The sequence below is a fragment of the Benincasa hispida genome, chromosome 4 (genome assembly GCF_027475165.1).
Source record: "Benincasa hispida cultivar pf3 chromosome 4, pf3_genome.v1.1, whole genome shotgun sequence".
Taxonomy (NCBI): Eukaryota; Viridiplantae; Streptophyta; class Magnoliopsida; order Cucurbitales; family Cucurbitaceae; genus Benincasa; species Benincasa hispida.
The window spans coordinates 7,152,226-7,157,435 of NC_143481.1; the positions used below are offsets into that span (position 1 = coordinate 7,152,226).

General features: G+C 38.4%; 1 non-coding gene across 1 annotated transcript; it reads left to right on the forward strand.

Moving 5' to 3' along the window:
- The first annotated feature begins 2,516 nt into the window (after positions 1–2,516).
- LOC120076914 (small nucleolar RNA R71) lies at positions 2,517–2,622 on the forward strand. The gene has a single exon (XR_005481661.1). It is a non-coding gene; the product is annotated as a small nucleolar RNA R71 (small nucleolar RNA).
- The last annotated feature ends 2,588 nt before the right edge of the window (positions 2,623–5,210 follow it).

A 5,210-nucleotide genomic window follows, 5' to 3' on the forward strand; every position in this document is an offset into this window, starting at 1 on the left:
CGACCAAGCATTGGTCGAATCGTGTAGACGACGGGATAGACGATCCCTAAGTATCGGATACTTGGGAGTTGTTTTACGTGTCGCACTAGACGATTATATAGCTCAGCAAGCTTCATCGCTTAGTTACTGACTATACGATTGCATAGTAAATCGTTTACCTTTCGCGTGTTAAGCGATCGTCTAGACAATCGTGCTTCGCAGCTTCATTGTCGCCTAAGCGATTGTTTAGCATCCGCATGTTTTCGTCTTATGCACTACACGATCGTTTACCTGGAGACATTTACTAAATGATGGGAGCTTCGCCCTACAGTTCAAGACCCGGTTTGCTTAGTGGAAAAATGTAATAGATAGAATTTTTCATTCCGATTTTTTTTAAATGGTTCATCCCGGTCCATTAATCTTGTTAATATGCATGAGATGTATGTTTTGTTTATATGTCAAATGGTATGCCATATAGAAAAATCTCACTTTAGGTTATGCATTGGTCATGCATCATCTCTTTATTATAAGTGTTATGATTTAGAGAAGCATGATTTAAATTACGTAAGAGCATGCTCATGCATCATATAATATAAGAGTTATATTTATGCATGCATAAAACATTGACATGCATCATCTTTATATTATAATTGTTATAGTATAAGGGTGTATGGACAATATGTGTTCTTGGTAGTTACTTGTATATAAAAGTTATGTATAGTATTGACCAGACATTGCATGAAGCATGACACATAGGTTAAATTTATAAGTGTTCTAAATACCTCGTTGTGTGGCAATGTATGTTTTAGTTGTGTCTCTTATAAAGGTTATAAAAAGAAATTAGAACTAAAATCAATAAGAAAGATATGCATGATCAACTTAGATTTAATTCATGGTTCTAAAATGTTTAAAACTTGGATGAGATAGATCTAAGATCACGGTTCTAATATGATTAGCATCCTTAGGCTTTAATCTTTTAATCAGTTTAATAGGATTAAATTGACTAATAAAATGTTAAAGTATAGCAAATCTATCTATAAGGGACCTTTTGTCTAAGGCGGGTTCTGACTAGATTAGGGTATTTAAGGTGACGGAAACAGAAAACCCCTACCTGGGAACCTACCTGGAAAGGTGAATTAGATAGATTTGATGCATGCATGCAAGTTAAAGACAGTCCATTAAAGAGTTTAATGTGACTACTTGAACTTGTTTTATTTCAAAAACAAAAGTTTTTTTTTAGCGGACTTAAAAATGACTTAGCCTAAAATCAGTAGTCGGATTGTCTAGGTTAATGAACCCCTAGGTAGATCATTCAGTGGGAGGTACTTGTGGCATTTGATGCTACATTTAAATCTCCTACGTTTCTCCCTTATTGTCCACTCCATGAGATCTTCCCTCGGCCTCGTGGCACCCTGGGAGTGCCCCTAAAGGATGTTGTTTAGGTAGGTCAATATCAAGGTGGATGGAGAGGATGTTCATAGTAAGTGGGAGCGGGAAGTGCGACAACAAATCCTACAGTCTCTCTCATTAGGCTGAATATGTAGGATTGTATCAACAGCAACGGAAGCACAAGGATCATCAAAGCATTCAAATTTACTAATTTTGCCAAAATATAAAGCATGCTTTTGCAGAAAAAGTAAGTTTCAAGACATACCTCTTGTAGAACTTCTTTAAAGCTCCATCTCCAGCTGTTATCTTCTCCATATCTTGTTGTAGACCACCTCAAGATCTTCCCCACCATTCTCTTAGTGCTCTAGATTGAGTTGTGAGACTCAAAACAAGCTTGAATCAAGGGATGAAGGAGAAAAGCTCACTGCTACAACCTTCTTGAAGAACCTTTCTTCAAACCAGTTTTTCTCTCAAAACTCTTTTAATTGCATGCCCGATTTTCACTCAAATCTCTTCATTATATTGAAGATCAACATGTAAGGACCGTCTCATTCTTTTCGATGTACTGTTTTAACAGGTTCTCCAGAGAGGATGATGGTAGTATTTGAGAGTTGCTGGCTTGTTGTTACTGTTGACTGTTAGTTCTTTTTTTTGCGCCATAGGTTGATAGCCTTGTTGTTGGTTATTTTTCCAAGCAAAATTAGGGTAGTTTCTCCACTCAGGGTTGTACATGTTTGAAAAAGGGTTATTCTTGACAAAGAAGATTGACTGCAAATTTTGTGGACACTCTTCAACCAAATGTGATTCTCCACATGTAGCACAACTGGTGCTTGTCTGTTCTATCGCGTTGATTTGTCCTCTTTGCGTTCCAAAATTGTTTATTGTGATGCCCTATAAAAAATTTATCATCGCATTCATCTGATTTTGCAAAGATGTCGATGGCACCATTATTTCCGTTGCCTTCTTTGGGTTTTGCTTTCTGATCACTTTCTTGCCAATCTTCATGGTTTTTCGATATGAGATCAAGAATGTTCTTTGCCTCATCATAAGTCTTGTCCAGCAGACCGCCTGTTGCTGTTGCATTGGTAGCTGTCTGTGATGTAGAATTTAATCCATGATAGAAAATCTCCATTTGGAGGCAATTCGACAATCCATTGTGCGGGCAATCGTGCACTAATCTCTTGAATCTCTGCCACACATCACTGAGCGATTCATTTTCTTCTTTTCAAAATTGGTGATCAATTTTCTCCTTCTAGCATTCACTGTAAGAGGGAAATACTTCTTCATAAACTTCTCCAAAACTTGCTTCCATAAAGTTATCTCTCCTGGTTCGATGGAGTATGCCCATTTTCTTTCTTTATCGCATAGTGAAAATGGAAATAATGTGAGTCGAACTTCTTCAGCGGAGATATTTAGGAACAAAAAGTGTTACAAATTTCAATGAAGCTTCATAGATGGGCATGCGGATCTTCACTATGTCGTTCTCCGAACTGTTATGTTGAGTGTATCATTTGTAACATTACCGACTTCATCTCAAACCTCGATCCATCCAATGTTGGTCTCATGATTCCTGGGGAGAAATCATACAAGTTTGCTGACGCATAGTCCCGAATGGGTCTATTGCGGTCATTCACCAGTAGGATAGGATTTTCCATTATGTTGTTTTCATTTGCGGCTCGTTCTTCAGGTTGTTCAGCCATTCTGTGGGTTCTTCCTTCTGGTCAATGTCTGTCTTTCTGTCTTCTACAAAATGTTCTTTCGATCTCTGGGTCGTAGTTGGGCTCAGGAGCGTGTCCTTAGTTCATGCGACACTTGCTTCTTCCTTTACCGAAGGAATGGCAACGCACAGAGGTCGAAAGCTGCAAAGATCAAAGAGGTTTGATGTTAGCACAATCTATACCGTAGTCCCCGGCAATGACACCAAAAACTTGATGCGTAAAATTATGATGCGATGGTGTGAGTATGCGATGATGTGTGTGTTGTGCGATGAACATGCAAGTTTTCCTAACAAAGCCCAAGTATAATTCTTCTTAGGTTTCTTAGTAAGTCCAGGGTCGAACATAGGGACTACTAAGTAGATATATGATAGACTCTTTGATTCAATTGCAGTGGAAAAAAAAAAAGAAGTGGATAGTGTTCTGATTTAGATTTTTCCTATTCGACGCGGAGTGATGAAAGCATAGAGTTACAATAAGTATGCGATGAAGGGGTTGAGAAGGGGTTTAGCTAACACTTCCTAAGATTGTGTACAAATTATGCGATCATGCTATGCACAAATATCAATGCTACATTTCTCAATGCAGATTGCCATAATTCCTATTCTAGGACGCATGCGATGTATGTGCGAAAAAGTCGATAGGAGTTATTCTAAGTCTCTACTCTTGCCTATGCAATCTAATCTGACTCTCTCAAGCCTAGTTCTATCTTTAGACTACTCTCTCAAGTATATCCAAATGATGAATGACGCATACATAAGACAATGTGACCGCATACCACCATTTCCTATTTCTAGGGCACATGCGATGTGTAAATAGCAGATAGAACTTATGTTTAAGTTTTTACTCTTGCTTATGCGATCTAATCTGACTCTCTCAAGCCTAGATTCTATCTTTAGACTAATTTCTCAAGTATGTCCAAAGGGGGATGATGCACACATAAGACAAGATGATCGCATAAAATGTATATCTTAAGTCATGCTAGCTAAGTACTTCTCAACTCATTCAGAAATTTAGCTACTCATGCATGGTGTGGAGAGATTGAACATAAATCGAAATGAATTTTCCATTTTCTGCAAATAAATTACTAAATATAAAATAACAAATGGATTTGAGAGATAACAAGTCCGGTAAGCAATGTCTTGCTTCCCGTGGCCTTTTACACTGCTCTTTATGACTTCAATTCTATTCTAGTTGTGTATTCTTGCTCTCGCAAGGGTTGGCTCTCTCTTTTTCGTATTGCTTTCTGGCAGTCTTTCGATCTGTCCGGTAGCGATTTCTCTTGGCTTCGTCTCGTCTCCTTGCTCTATCCGTCTTCTGTATATGTATTTGTATGTGCGTGTGCAGATCGGATCCTTTTCTCTCTGGTGGCATTCGGTATTTATAGATTTCAAGGTGAAACAGCTTTTCTCACAAATGATTGCAATGATGGGCGACACTAATTTTCCTACTCTATTGCACCGTTTAAAAGTCACCGAAAATTAAATGTACTTGCTACAGTGTGGCTTTTAATGGCTTGTCAACTAAATTTGGAATCGACTATTATCAGCTTTACGACCCATCATGATTTATGATGTTGTCGCCTTGATGCGAGGTCTTTATGCGATCACCTTTTTAAGAAACTTCTCTCAATCGCATGACTTGTGATCACAACTTCAAGCACGCGGTCGCATTGTGCCCTTGGATCGCAATTTCATATGTGCCATTGCATTGTACCTACACAAAATAGGTAAATTAACAGCTTTTATGAGATGAGCATTAGCGATCGTAATTCCTTTCAGTTTGGTGCTTTCGGACATGATATTGCCTATTTTACCATCACATTCTCTCACTGTTTTACTTATTTGAGCTTTAATAACTTGTATTTCTACCAGTTATCAAGAGGCATACGAGCGATGGACAAAGGCGAATGAGAAGGCCCAAGCCTACATCTTGGCAAGTCTTTCTGAAGTCTTGGCCAAGAAACATGAGTCTATGGTTTCAACGCGTGAGATCATAGAGTCCCTGCGGGGGATGTTTGGATAACTGTCTGAACAGCTTATACATGAGGCTCTTAAATACATATCCAATTCCAAAATGGAAGAAGGCACCTCTGTTCGTGAACATGTGATTAACATGATGGTCCAC